This window comes from Parasteatoda tepidariorum, chromosome 3, assembly GCF_043381705.1.
Source record: "Parasteatoda tepidariorum isolate YZ-2023 chromosome 3, CAS_Ptep_4.0, whole genome shotgun sequence".
NCBI classification, from domain to species: domain Eukaryota; kingdom Metazoa; phylum Arthropoda; class Arachnida; order Araneae; family Theridiidae; genus Parasteatoda; species Parasteatoda tepidariorum.
In genome coordinates this window covers 90,784,472-90,800,866 of record NC_092206.1, presented here as the reverse complement: position 1 = coordinate 90,800,866, position 16,395 = coordinate 90,784,472, and the positions used below count along the sequence as shown (strand labels likewise).

At 29.0% G+C, this 16,395-nt stretch overlaps 1 protein-coding gene and 1 long non-coding RNA gene across 3 annotated transcripts in view; one reads left to right on the top strand and one right to left on the bottom strand.

Annotated features, from left to right (window-relative positions):
• LOC107452715 (uncharacterized) overlaps positions 1-16,395 on the top strand; it is a 107,222-nt gene that overhangs the window by 29,756 nt on the left and 61,071 nt on the right. The window lies entirely within an intron of this gene.
• Positions 11,825-13,491, bottom strand: LOC122270715 (uncharacterized). 2 transcript variants are annotated; one of them, XR_011636462.1, is made up of 3 exons: positions 13,122-13,491; positions 12,503-12,739; positions 11,825-11,909 (listed from the first exon to the last, which is right to left on the bottom strand). It is a non-coding gene; the product is annotated as an uncharacterized lncRNA (long non-coding RNA). The 2 variants fall into 2 exon arrangements; XR_006225962.2 differs by having other exon boundaries at positions 11,825-12,739.

The window sequence follows — 16,395 nt, the reverse complement described above, 5'->3', positions numbered from 1 at the left end:
TATATATATATATACCATTATTGTACTCATTACCAAGCTAATTAGTAGATTTACTGATACATTCCGTTAAAGTGTTTTCTGCATTTTACCTAAGCAACATACACGGTATCGTCAAATTTTAAAGTTTGTTCCTTTCATTCTAATTTGTTGAATGTTTAAACTTGATTCCTTACGTATCGGAAAATAAATAATTGGCTACATGATAGTTTTCTTTATTGTAATATTTGGATAATTGATACTAATTTAAATTAGAGGGAATTAAATAAGAAATTAAATTATAAAAAAGCTGTGTCTCTAAAGTTCAATTTCTCATAAATAATTTGACCGATTTTACTCAGATTTGGCATTTTGCAATGTAAAATTGTATACTCTAAGATGATGTAAAACAGTTTTAAAATATCTTACAATTCAAAATCATGGAAAAAAAAAGCTATCCTCATACATATATATATATATATATATAAATATATCGAATTATTTCGAAATACGCAAAAAAGTAAAATTAACATATTAATATTAAGCATTAAGGGGTCAAAACTTTGAACCTTTCTCCTGGCCAAACTATGGGGACCCCATTTCCCAGATTGCGACTAATCCCTATATTTTGGGGATCAGAAATTCAAAATCGTCGAAAAAATAGCATGTTTACAGAAAAAATTCGCTTTTGTGACTTCTTAAATTAAAATATCGTCTTCACTATAATTAGCATATTTGAGGTCACCCCCTTGAACTATTAAGATGGAGTACTAGACATTGAAGATTCGATCATTATATCAAAAGTGATTCAGGGCGGTCAGTTTATTTTTTTGTGCTCTGTTCAAAAGATATGAAAAACCTGCCTTTGAAAAATAATGCGAAAGAATAAATTTTCAAGCAGTTTTGTTATAATTTTGCAAGGAATTTTTTGAATTTGCCTCATTGTCAAATCTCCAGTCGAAATTTAAGTATTCAATCGAAACAGAGAGTGGTCAAAATTTTGATTGACGGTGATATCACGATAAATTTTGCTGGAACGGAACAGGAAAGGTTTGCACAAGTTTTCTCACGCAACACAAAGCTAATGTTAAAGTTTGAGTAGTCTAGTTAGTCAAAAAGATTAATTAATGATTGGAACTAAAATCAAGGCTGTCTAGGCTGAAGGGTTCACACCCCGAATATCATGATGCCACGCTGCAAACATGCAGCACTAGAGACTTAAGAGAGAACTGATTAAGAATGAATTCTCTTTGTTAATAATATAATGACACATAAAATTTGTATGTATCTGACAGTAAACGATTAAAAGAAAAAGAAAGAAAAAACCCTGGAACAGCTAGACATAGGCTAGAGGGTTTTAAGAGTTTAGGAGTCCGCAGTTTTGAGACGAACAGCATAAAGCAGGCACGGTGGTTAGTATTACGAATCAACCGCCTTTACATCCCTGATAAACTAGTACTCGTCGATCTAAAGCAACTAGGGCTTTTCATCATTGCGGATAGAACTTTGGTCCAGACCAGCTGTTCCCAATTTTTGTAACCCTTAATAATCAACCCTCTTTCGTTAGAACCCCAACTTAATAAATATACAACAGTTTAAAGTAATTGTGAACATTATAACCTATAAAATACTATATTTATTTAAAGTATTTAATTAGAGTAATGAAGATTTTTCATATTATTAATAACCTCAAGTTAGGTTTTATATCCGACAGTTAAATTTGCAGTCCTTGCGCTATATTAGTCTAGTTGTGAGGTTGTTTCTGGTGTATATGTTGCTGTGAATGATCGAAATCAAGAGAATGTCAACTTTAAACGGTGAATGTCAACAATCATGCAGTCACTTTGGTGAATGTCCAAAATATTTGTTATATCCGATTTGATATTAATTTGTTCGTTGATATTATTATATTTATTCGATATTTTAATATCAGCTGAGGATTAGAAGAAACATCAAAATTCGGAACACCGATTCAATGCATATTGAGCAGTGGCACTTGACCTTAAAAAACATTGATGTAGGGAATACCGGGAAGTGTCACTTAACTGGACCTAGTATAGTATATATTTTGGTCACTTACCAAAGCGACTATGTGATTGCCAACATTCACCAGTGGGAAGTCAACAACCACCCATTTCGGCCATTCACAGTAACAGATATACATAAGCTGAAAATGATTAAAATAAGCCGAATTATGATTTACTTTGAAATAAAAACTTAAAATAATCGTTATTGAAAATGGTTATTATGGAAACACCGATATATTTATTAAAGAATTTATTTATTTTAATTTGAAAAGCCCGATAGGAAACAGTGATGAAACATTGCATAAAGGCTTATCTTTTTCCTAATTTGTTCAATATATTGTTATTAGAAATATCATATTTTCCTTTCAAAAATGCCATTTCTATTTCCCGTGCATTTTACTTGAAGTAATTTCATAAAGACAACCGTAAGATTAAATAAATTATGAATTATAGGTTGGCAGAGATTTCAAAACACATCACTGGTTATAAAAAGTACTAACTCGTAACTTTCACTTTTCTAAGGAACCCTGGCCTAGAGTACCGGAGAGCACTATTTGGGTACCACTGGTCTAGACAACGATAGTGCAGTCCTTTTAGCACGGCGCCATTGCGACTCTCAATAGGGCTTATTGTTTACTTATGACAAAAAGATCCATTTGTCAACATAAATACCTAAAGGATCTAAAATCAGAAATCGATAGTTAATTTTTTTGAAATCTTAAGTGATAGAGCAAGTATGAAAATATCCATTTGGTTAAAACCTTAATTTATTTTCAATGTATTACATTGAAAGAGCATTAGTACACTTATTTATAAATTTTACAACGTAATTTTCCTTCTAATTTTTTTGAGAGTAATTTTTTTAAAAAAAATGAACAATTGATAAAAAAAGTCTTCATTTATATTAAAATTTATATAAATTAAACAAGATATTAATCTATATTTTATTTTTATCGATTGTGCTTTTAGTTTTTATTGCAGGCATTTTCATTACTTATTGTTTCAAATCTGTTAAATTTTTTTCCCATTGCATGCTACTTTTCGACACCAAAACTTAAAAATCACTCATTTTAAGGAATTTCTCTTATCACTCATTAGAATAATTACCCTTTAATTTCAATTATTGCTCCTTAGAATAATTACAATAATTAGAATGTAACCCTTTAGTTTAGAATAATTTTTCATTGAGAGGCAAAGCAACGTTGTGGGGGAACGAATTACTGGTTCAGATGTTGTAGAAATCTTTTCTGTAAAGAAGTTATGAATAGTTGACTGAAAGTAAGCAATAACAAGCTTCCTAAAACCGGAAGAGATTTAGAAAACTTTCGGTGTATTCCTCCGCTTATGTTATGCTTACCAGATGATGTGTGAACAGGCTTAATATTCTATTTATTAGTGTGATGTGTGTTTAAATTTACGCCTAATTTTACCATTCATAAGAGTTTTCTGTCATTTACAAATTCGAACAGCTCGTGAGTCTAAAACAAATTAAACAAAATTAATTTCACAGCATAAATAAACTACTTAGGTTCGCCATGTTTTAAGTGTTATCTCTTATTTGGCTATACTTGTAAAAAAATAGTGCCGCTTTTTTTTTTGGGGGGGGGGTATTATCAAAGCAAGGTTGCGGAATCTTCCAAATTCATTTGTTGTTTGTTTCGTTGAAAGTTAAATTGAAAAAACGCGTCGTATTGAAAACACTACAAGTATAATAATACTGTGTGGCATGTTTTTTTAAGCTCAGGCGTAAAAATCAGTCGGAATAGTAACCCGGAAGTCTTACAGCGAATTCTGACCCCCCCCCCCAGCGCCATTTGNCGCCATTTGCGCTTAGCTTTACGCGGTCAACTTTGGTACAACTATTGTACCAGTCGTCCCTACAAATATTAAAAAATATGAAGAAAAAAAGCAATATTTTACTTTCCAAAGTTAATTTCTATTTAGCAAAATATTTGTAAAACCAGCTATTATATTTTTCTAAAAAAAGCCCTTTTCTGAAACAAGAACTACAGAATTCAGTAAAAAACTTTTAAAATATCAAATTACTATAAAAAACAAAAAAATTTTGTTTATCATTTTTAAATGAAGCGTACTTTTAGGAACAAAATAGCTTCATTCGGTTTTTTTTTTTAATAAAGTTTATTTTCTCTTATTAAGAACTCCATTATTTTTATTTAATTATTTAAAAGCGTCGAAGGAATTTCACTCAACGACAGAAGATAAAACAACCATTTATTTGAATCTGAAAAGGAAAATGATTTGCATTCCTGGGAATACGTAATTCTGTTTTCTGGAAAAATATCACGAAAAAGGGATAAAACGATTTAATTTTAAATAATCGATGTGAATGCAAGTGGGTGACGTCACTGTTGACGTCATTTTATTCCCTATGGCTCAGATTAAAAACTGAATTGCCGACTGAGTGGAAAAAAAAGGGGGATAAAAGTTAAAGCGTGTTCTTTTCTTTTCATTACTTTCTGTAAATAAAAATCTGATTCAAGAATCAAATGACAAACTGTAATCAGAATAACCTGTTTACGCTGTGTTTAATAAATAGGGTAAATGTAAGGTATTTTCCCGTGTTTTAATAACACCGAGTCACAAATCTTTTTTTTTTTTATCTTAGACAGTATCGATTCACTGAATTCAAATCTGCAATCGGTTTCTCTCTTCAAGCTACAATTTTTATACAATTCAATAATAGACTTTTAACCAGGATTTTTATAAATTCATACGAATTAATTCTAAATGTACCCACTTCTCTACTACGTTGGGGATAGCAGGCAAAAGACTATAATACATTTCACTTCATGATGCATTATTAAGGTACATTAGGTCATGATGATACATTAAGGTCATATATTTTTTTTCTCGAGTGTTACTTTTGAAGAAGAAGATTAGCGTCTATGTATGTATCCTATCCAACTCAAAATTTTTGATGGTTTTTTTCTATTGATGGACCAGCATAATCTTGATGGTAACCATCCATAATTCCATCACGAACCATTATATTTTTGGTGATAACCAATATAAATAACCATCACCCCAATGTAGGAATTAGGACTGATTTTAGATGGTCCAGCATAAGAATAGCAACTTGTTTTGATGGTTTTTTCATGTTGAACCATCTAAAATTCTCTTCATAGTTTCTTAAAAATCAAATGTTGGAACGATCATGAACTACCATCACCCCAAAGTAGGAATTTTGGTCTGATTTATGATGGGTCAACATAAAAAAAAATAAATTGTTTTGGTGATATATTCCTGCTGAACCAACCATAATTCCTATTAAACCATCATGGGAATGTATAGTTGGAACAATCATGGACAGTCACGGATCACCATGGATTGTTGGTTCATGATAACCAAATTTCTCTTGATGGTTAACCATCATAGTATTAAAGCAGTATTTTCCCTCATGGAATGATGAAATTTCGTTGGCTTATGAACGAACCATGAAATCATAATAGAAAATGGTGGATGATGGTGACCATCAAATGATGTTGGACCATCATGAATCCCATTGAAACAATCAAAATATTTTGATGGGACCATCAGGAATTTTGACTTGGGTCTACGTTCTTCATAAAGTTGTACTTTAAGACAAAAAATGAACTAAAAATATAATAGTAAAAAGTATCTGTAGATGTCAGAACAAAAGTTATTTCAAAATTAAAAGTTATTCGGAACAAAAGTTATTTCAGAATTAAAGTCCCACACCCAAATCAGTTAACATCAAAGACTTGCATCAGTTAAAAGAAAAAACACTGGTTAAAATTTTACCTATGAGCCCACAGACATTAAAATGAGACCTCTGGCATGCCTGTCTCTACTGCTTTTTTCGAGAAAAATTTTCCCAAATGAACGGAATAATGGGCAAAAATATTTTAATATTTCGCCAAAACCTTAACACACAAGTCTACGATTATCACGCATTTATTAAGATGTTTAATTTTTTCATATGCAATGGGGCTTAAAATCATTTTGAATTAAATTTATTAATGAAATTTAAAAAAATTCCTAAACTTTGCTATCACTTTATATATAAAAATGAAATCTTACAGAAAATCTAAAAAATATCAGCTTCTATGACAAAAAATTCAAAAATTAAGTTTCGAAACTTAAAACATCTTTAAAGTAATTTCACGTGCGTTAAGAATTATTATAACTGATAAAAGAAAACAAAAAGCTTTCTATCAAATTTATACTAAGTACCACTGACATTAGTTCGAAATCCACATAGTTCACAGAATAATTCCTAGAAATAAAAACATCTTTAAAGTAATTTCAAGAATTTTAAGAATTATTTTCACTTAAAAAAAAATTTCGACGAAATTTATATCAAGTACCATAAACATAAATTCGAAACCTACATAATTCTTAGAATAATTTCTGGGAATTTCCAATTATTTTCTTTCCTATTAACATAATGTAATGTGAACTAACGTCGTGGGATTTCACTGTCACAAGCTGGCATTCCTGTTAATTATTTCCAATTATTTTCTTCCCTTTTAAAACATAATAGCTAACTTATTAATATCCGATCTTATCAAGGATAATTATTTCCTAAAATACCCGATGTGTTAAATTACATTTAATTTGAAATAAAAGGAATGTGGGTTAAAATAAAATTAATTGTTAAAGTGAGTATTATAGGTCCAGTTTTTTTTAAATGGAGAGTGAAAAAAAACCCTCATCTTGAATATCTTTTGATCTAATGATCGGATCTAGGACTTAATTTTCATGGTTCAGGTCGTCTCAAATATACAAATTAATTTCTTCAGATTATATTTTAAGTTACGAAATCAGACACAAAAGCATACTTTCTCTGAATAAACATAACTTTTTTTGACGCATACAGATTTCTGACTCCTGAAATATAAGGGTTTTCCGCAATCTGGAAAATATGAACCCAGCAAAGTGGTCAGGAGAGGTCCAAAGTTCTGACCCTTAATGTTCATTTCACTTTTTGAGTATTTCGCTATATCTGGAGAACGTTTTAAGCGAAGTAAGCATTTGTTGCTCACAATTATAAATTTCGTTTATCCAAAGACAGTTCCATACAAAAAATAACTTTTAGTTATATTTATTATATTTTATTTAATAAAAGTCTAAAAAATTTTGAATTGTTAGGTATAAAAAGTTTTTTCATAATTTTAGAGACTCTGCTACTTTACATTGCAAAATACAAAATTTGAGCGAAATAGGTAGAATAGCTCCTGAGAAATCGATTTTTTTTTTTAAAAAAAAGTCGTTTTATCGAAAAATTTCAAAACGTGTTAATTTCTAAATTTGCCACACTATTACTATAATTTAACTCGTTTGAAATTATCCAAAAAAACTACGTGAAATTTCAAAATTTAATAAAAATAATTTTTTTCTCCTCGTCTTTTTATATTCTACTCTAATTACTCCATAACTCTAGGTTCAACCCGAAACATTCTAGGATTAAGTGCCCACATAAACGTATACACGCACTTACGAAACATAGCTTTAATGTAATAACCTTTTGGCACCGATTCCCAATAAATAATACATAAGATCCATTACACGCATTCAATGCCAAATATCGATCCCGTTTCTTGTTATAGTGTGAGTCCCTTAAGATTAATCAGGATAACTCAATTAGGATCGATGCTCTTCTCTCTCCCCAGAAAAGTAATCAGGATCAACTTTGACTTATTATGCATTTCAGGGATATTTTCATTATCAAATGTTAAGATTATCCTTCTCTTTGTATTAAATTCAGTTGCATTTTGTGAGTTATGAGTATTTTTGCGATAGTAATTTTTTTTAACACTAGATTGCCCAAGGTAGTCATTTTGACTGCTTTTTAATTTCAATTAGAAAAACAATGATGAATGTAATGAGACAATTTCTTAGAATTTTGTGAATCTTATAATTATTTTTATTGTTGATATTTACTAATAACGTGTTATGTAACTGAAAATAATATCAAAAATATTAAAAATTAATTTTAAACAAATTTCTTTATACATTACTTATTCTCTCACAATACGGTCATTTTGACTTCTTTTGAGCAATATAGGTATTTTAGTCTTTCTAGTGTTAACAAGTTGGGATAAATTTGTTTTCGCAAGTGAAAGAATATTTTTCTTTGCATCTTTAAGATTATCGTATCCTATATTTTAAATACCTTTTCTTTTACTTTAAAAGTTAGACCTTTTTTGCAATATATTTCCAAAAACGTTTGTCAGACTTCTAAACTGTGAACTGTTTTGCTCTTGTAAACTGCTGGTGATATTCAGTGACTACAAACAAACTTTGAAAACAATAGAGAATTGTAAATGTCGACAGATATTTCGTCACAGTTTCCATATCCGGAAAAAGTCATGTTTCAAAATATCAGAAAAAGCTTTTGATTCCATTGTGTTTCCAAAGTCATATTTTCTTTCTTACTTTTTGTCATGTTCTAATTGCATTTTTATTACTTTTTAAAAAATGTTCATCGTACATTGTAAAAAAAAAAAACTCGGTAAATCTTTAACCAATATTTGGTGAAAAGAATCTCAGCATCCTAAAGTTTGGTAAAATGAAAGATCATTTTAATTTAGTTACACGAGAAATACTTCCATGGTGCAGCACCAAAATTTGGTAAAGCATGCAAAACTTTGATGATGATTGTAAACAACATTTGTTTACGACACCCGGTTTTCTTTAAAACTCGGTCTCTGTGTATCGGGACGACTCGTGCATGTTGTCTTAATTATCAACTTATTTAGGTAGGTAAATGTTTTATTGGCATTAATTAAAGTTAATTTCTTTCATGTTGTCTTTTTAAATTTGGTTAGAGGTATAAAATTGTTAGAAATATATCATAAAATATAAACTACTTACTTCAGATAGTATTGTTATGGTAAATAGCAACCTTGAGTTGCATTTGAGCGCTTTAACCTAATAATGGGGCAACGTTCTGCTTTTATTAAAAAAAAAAAGAGAGGATAAAAATAGTAGTTTTGTTTCTTCATAACACCTACTCTTGGTGCAACCTTCAACTGATATTTGGAGCAATTGAAAATAGCAAAATACGGTAAAATTGAGCTCCATTTTATGTAGCCAGCAAATGAATACCAATTTTTGGTGCCACGTGGCTTGGAATTTTTAACAGTGTATCATGTAACGATTTCGTTATTTGATATTATAATACTTTAAGACATGACATACATGATATAATGATTCGTTATACGATGCAATAATATGATGTATCGTCTTTGGAAGGTAAAAAGATGGAACAGCATAAAGTCGATAAAGTTTCTGTATAATCGACTTTGATGAAAGCCTGTTTGTCTTGATGACTGGTCATATTTTTTTGCAACTTATATTTATCAATTACTGATTAAGAAACCATAAGGCTGGTAACCTTCTACGTTTTGTGATTTTTTTTCTAGCGATAGTAAGTTCATGTTTTAATGTGGTATCCTTCTTCCATTTTAACTTTAGCTTAATCCCTTTAATTTTTGTAAAAAATGAGTTTGAATAACATACTGCGATGCTTCCCATAAAATAACAAAAATGGGAATATTTTACTAAGCATCTAAATAAGGGATAATCCCAAATAAGGAATATATATCCAAATAAGGGATAACACATAAAACATGGCAAACCTTATGCTTTATTTAAATAGTGTTTTTAATTTTCCTAATTTTATTAAAAGCTCACCACTTTTTAGAATTTATAAATTACAGAAATCTTTAAAGAATAGTAAAATTACTCGCAAATTTAAACACAAATTACATAAATTACATTACTAAAACTTCCCAGAATATGAAGCCTGTTCACACATCGCCACGTGAAAGTCACATAAGCGGAGGAATACACCGGAAGTTTTCTAAATTTCTTCCGGTTTTAAGAAGCTTGTTATTGTTTACATTCAGCAATCCACAGAGCTTCAGAGATGTTGAGGCTTGTGGAACAGTAAAATCTTGGAACATATTTCAATTGGACCTAGCTAGTTTAAAAGTCATTTTAGAATTTATATTTTTTTAATGATTATGCACTATAAAGCTCACAATAAAACTTATTCTTACAACGATTTGATTCAATAGTTTTAAGTAACATCTGAGGTTATCTTATAACTACCCTCTATGATAATATTTTCATTGATTTGCCGATATGGAAGCATGGTACAGTGAAACCTCCATGAAAGACCACCTCTATTTACGATCACTTTCGAGAGGCACGGAATTTTTTCCCATAGACTTAGTGTTGAAGAAAAACCTTTAGAAGAGTCCATTAAAACCTCTCCCAGCTACCAGATAGACATCTGCACCAAAAGTAGAAAAGTTCAAATAAAGAAACAAGCGAAAATATCAGAGCAAAAGATTTAGTAAAACAAATAAGTAGATTAAAATGCATTCAAAATATTTGTGTGAGACTCTTTATTCAAAGATCTCTTTTTGACGGATACAACCTCATGTTGCAGTCAGAGAGCACTAAAAACGATACTATCAGTGATTCACTTTTAGAGCTGAAAGTTAAATTAGAAGGAAAAAAAAATTTCTAATTTAGTGCATTTCCGGATCATTCCAAATTCAACCTAAAAACTGTTCAATCGTATCTTTCTATCTGGAACATAATATTATATATTAATTGCTTCTCTGCAGTTGACTTGGCGTTTACTGAAATATAGAATGGAGAATTTCTTTTTACAAGTAATAGTTACGAATTATTGGGCCGTCCTTTATGAAATTTCGTGTTGAATTTTAATTTATTTCAAACAAAAAGATAGGAGGAGTTACTGAATAACTTTTGAATTTTTCAAAGTTATTTTTGAAAAATTTTGCTTATAAGAAAAAAGTTCACACTATATTTCATTTTATAACCATCGTTGAACAGCCTACCCAATTTTTGGGTTTACGACTATTAATGTTCAACTCCGGAGCCTTGTCATTTTAAACCCAACCCAGAAGGCAAGGGAACTTCTGGGCCTCCTATTGGGAGAAATTTGGATTCGTGGAGGACTCTTTGATAGAACTAAACCGCATTTGCGCTTCACGGAGAGGAAAGTCACGAACACCTTCCACGGTTAGCCTGATGGCAAGGGGACTCTAACCAATACCTCCTAGATGGGAAGAAAGCCGAAGTACGCAAAACGATGACTCATACAGTTAGGCCCAGATTTGCTGATCACTTCTGACGATGACGGGTTTTTTTTTCCTTCTGTTTCTCGACACTTTTTCGTTACTCTTCTACTAATTTTTTACTTTCTACAAATTACTATTATTATTTTTTTTTGTCTAGATTAAATATTTTTAAATTGTGTAAAAATGCTTAATATATTTATTTTTTTTTTCAGAAATGATTAACAATAAATCAATTCTAACAAAAATAACTGCTGTGTGAATGAAAAAAAATTATTTTTAAGCATTAAATATCAGTTTTATTTTATAAATTGGAAAATTTTATCTAACTTTTTGTTATAAAATGTATGGATTAAAAACAAAGAAATATATTTTTAAAGGGATTTTACACATTTATTATTATTATAGTTTTGACATAAAACTAAGAAAGGGGTCTAATTTTTATAATATGATACTTACATTTTTAGTAGATGATTATTTTGGATTTTAATGATTATGTTTTGCATGTCATTAGAACTAGAGCATACGAAATAAAATAGAAATTGTTTATAAACAATGACATAAAATGAGCTTAAAAAAATTTAGAAAATCAAATGCAGTCTTCAAACAAGGTTTAGATAGGGAAAAAAAAACATATCAAAAGCATGATTATAATTTGTATTTTTTTCCTGTGGAAGTGTGATTGTTAGAAGTGATAAACTAAAATTAAAGTAAGCAACCTTAGATAACAAATATTTTATTAAATAGCAAATTCAAAAAACGATAAATAAAATGTAAACACAAATTTTACTGAAATATGTTAAAACTTTCAGTAACATTTAAAAAAGTATAATTTTTACCCATCACACTGATAAACTAAAATAAAGTAAGCAACTTTATATGACAAATATTTAATTAAATAGCAAAAGTTCAAAAAAATGATAAATAAAATGTAAACACAAATTTTACTGAAACTTTCAGTAACATTTAAAAAAGTATAATTTTTACCCATCACACTGATAAACTAAAATAAAGTAAGCAACCTTAGATAACAAATATTTTATTAAGTAGCAAATTCAAAAAATGATAAATAAACTGTATTTACTGAAATATGTTAAACTTTCAGTAACATTTAAAAAAGTATAATTTTTACCCGTCACACAGATAAACTAAAATAAAGTAAGCAACCTTAGATAACAAATATTTTATTAAGTAGCAAATTCATAAAATTATAAATAAAATGTAAACACAAATTTTACTGAAATATGTTGAACATTCAGTAACATTTAAAAAAGTATAATTTTGACCCATCACACTGATAAACTAAAATAAAGTAAGCAACCTTAGATAACAAATATTTTATTAAGTAGCAAATTCAAAAAATGATAAATAAAATGTATTTACTGAAATATGTTAAACTTTCAGTAACATTTAAAAAAGTATAATTTTTACCCGTCACACTGATAAACTAAAATAAAGTAAGCAACCTTAGATAATAAATATTTTATTAAATAGCAAATTCAAAAAATGATAAATAAAATGTAAACATAAATTTTACTGATATATGTTTAACTTTCAGTAGCATTTAAAAATAATTCTAATGTCATTTAATATCTCTTTTCTAATGTCATTTTCCTTGAAATGCATCTCACATACCTATAACAAAATGAATACAATATTTAAATGTGCATTTAAAATAAATAGTACATACTATATTCATGTATGAAAAATTAATAGATTTTTGTAGAAAAATTAATAGATTTAAATTTCATAATCAAATAAATTACAATATATTATGGTCAAACAAAAATGTTTAAAGTTTGAGCAAAAATTTAATAAAATACTAAAATTATTAATATTTTTATAAAATAAAACTCTATAAAAATAACTATATATTACAATAGTTTGCGATATGATTGATAAGAACAACTTAATTATTATAAATAATTTATCCACAATTTAAAATAATTTACTCTTAGTAAAAATATAATAAAGAAGCATAATTAAATTTTTAAAAATAAGAACAAATATTACTCACTTTAGAATTCTTTGCAACTTCAAAATCTCTTGGCATGGCGGCAAGCCATTTCTTACGTATTGGGAAATCCAAAATTTAATACTTTTGTACCATCAACTTTGTAAAATCCTCTGCAGTTTGGTACACAGCACTCATATGCAATTATTCATAACACTAAGAATTAAATTAATGCTGACATTTGTAACATTTGTAGAATAAATACAAATTTTACGAAGAACGTTGACATCAGAACACCGACGGTTGTTTACAAATTCAAATCAAAAATATTCGCCAATTGGCTGAATGCCGACACAGGTTATAATACTTCAGAATATCGCCAATGGCTCGTTTGATCAGATTCGGAGTTTTTCGTAAAAATAGCTACCCTGATTGGTTTCTTCTGGGCCTAACTCTACTACGTCATCATCGCCTATAGTAACCCGTTGTGGGGCTTTATTCCTCTCTAGGAGGCATTGCTCTAACCCATGATTCGTCTACTATTGAGGATATTTTACATCAGTACTGTGATCAGTGCGAGCCGAGTGCGTAATTCGTATAAACCCACTATCGCTGGGATTCGAACCCGGTTCACCTCATTGGACTATCCCCGAGCCACCACGGCCTCACAATATATTCTAATAAACGTATTAGATAAGAATAGATAGTCTAGCCGGATAGATTTGCCGGACGCTATTTTGAAAATAAAACGTGAAGTGGAAATCGTTACCTGTAAGAAGTTTATATTCTAACCAAACAAAGGTGCTTATAAACTTGATTACTCACTCTTTGGCAATAAGATAGTAAATGGAAAAAAATGTTGCGAAATAATAGATGACATCGTTCGTTATTTTAATTCATTTTTAATGTTAAATGGTCTCATACACTTAATATCATATTTAACTCGTTGTAGAATAAACAAGAGGGTGAAATAATTATTGAAAATCTTAAGAATAATATTTCCCTCCACCATCTATCGAATTACAAAAAAAAGGAACAGTTTGGCAGTATCATTTAGATGTTTTGGCGCCATATAGTGTGTACCGTTTAACATTTGATTATGTTCTCTTAGTATTATGTTTTTAAGTCTGTTTTTAATTTTAACCAAGTATTAGTAATATTGATTATAATTTGTGTAATAAGTATACATTTTAAAGAGAATGTAGATTTTTTTTCTCTAAATAATACGCAATAATAAGTTTTAGAGAAGTGTAAGATGAGATTTTTTCAGAAATTATGCAGTCCATTTCAAAAAGCGTTTTTCTTTTGGAATAATATTTTACTCTTAAAATTTTCTTTAACGTGGAGATGTTCGGGAAATTTGATTTCTGAATCCTTCGTATTTTGATTTGATTTTATCACGTAATCCTTTTTTAAAATTCTAATAAGTTTATTTTATGAAAAAGTTGTTGATATCACGATTTAAAAAAATGACAAAAATTAAAAGAACTTCTTTTGCTCAATGTAAGAAAAGGAACAATATAAATTTTTTTCTCTAAAAACCAATGCATTATTTCCTAAAAAACTTGATTTATTCAAAATAAAACGCAATTCACAAAGCGTATTGAAAAATTTGCAAAAATTAACAAAAATTATGAACTTTTGTATTGATTTAAAATTAGTAAGAATCTATAGTAATAATAACAATAATTGCAAAGTATTTTCCGCAGGAAGAGTTGAGACTACTTAATCCTTTGACTCAGAATTCTGGGTAGTTCTTGTGTTTAAGGGATCTTTGACTCTTCTGTGTTGACTTACGTGGCGCCAATCCATTTAATGGAAAAAATCGGGAAAACTTTTATCTGGAGTGTCTTCGCCTTTTAGATATTTTATGACATATTCAGACGAGCTCTGTCGCCTCTATAAATTCTCATATTAATGGCTATTTTTGACATTTTGGGCGCAGATAAGAAAGTTTAACTGAGCTCCAACTTGTGCTCCCATCTTGATGGTTCATGCAATATTACGTTAAGTCACCATAACGTACTTTTTTCTTCTGTTCTGTGATATTTGTATTCTAAACAAGAGTATAAAAAAACCTAAAATGGAATTTAAATCATGAGAAAAGTAAGGATAAAAGAGCGAAACAATAGACTTCTAATGTTTTGCAAATACGTTACGAATCTATTGTTTTGCTCCGATTTTTTTTATATTTCAGAACTAGCTGTTGCCCGAGGCTTTGCACTCGCGAAAATACTTTGATTTGAATTTAATTGAATTTAATAACTTTAGAGGTATTCGGGATATAATCAAAGTTCCTTATGTATTGAATTTTAGTAATAATTTAAAATCTGTCCGACTGCCATAAAATCTAAAAAAAGCTTTTATGAATTGAATTTTTTTCTAAATATTTTATTCTATTTATAAGGTCTCCTAAGCTATTTATTTCTTTTTTAAAAATCAAATTTTTTTATTTTATTTAGAACACGAGTTTCAGGATTTTGTTTCTGCTGGTATTTTAGTGTACGATTAATTATCTTGCGATTTAAAATAGATTACGCTTAATTATCTCATGATTTTAAGTTTTGGTACATCATATTTAAGAAATTAATTTCTCAGTAGTATAATATAAGAGGGCATTCTATGAATAAAAGAGGAAATTTTGAAAGCAGAAGAAGACCTTTAAAACATTATTGATAGTACAAGCGTAATTTTTGTGAGCCAATTATTCATGCACAAAATACCTTATTTACCCTATTTATCAACCAAAAAAAGATATTCAAAATTTACTGAAATAATTATTAAAAACTTTTCTTTTCAAAATATACTTAATTAAAAAGTCGAAATTCTTGTTTCAATAATTTTAACTTTTTAAACACAGACATCTGTCAATAATAATTAAAAGAAAGGCTGTATAATGTATATGTGCGCGTGTGATTGTTTGGTTTTATATCTTATAATTAAAGAATATTTTGAATTCTGAAATTTGAAAAGTGGGTTCAAGGAACAGCTATCCTGAAATTCATTCCAAACTTTTAGTTAGGCCTTTTTTGGAGAGATATCTGAAAAATAGTTTTAGTATTACATCTATGATATTTAGCTGTTTATACAAAAGCGATCTTCAAGGAGAGTTTTTTGCACGTTATTTAATAGTTTTGATCTAGTTACAATCTTTGATTGATTATGTCATGTAAGCAAGCACCAACCTAATCAACGTCGGATGATGAATTGGTAGTTTGCGAATACTGCCTGAAAACGACGAGTTTCTTTAGAAAAATGGTGGCAATAACTTTACATCAAAGTAGATTTCAGTCGTGTGTATAATATATACATTATATATATATATATATATACATAT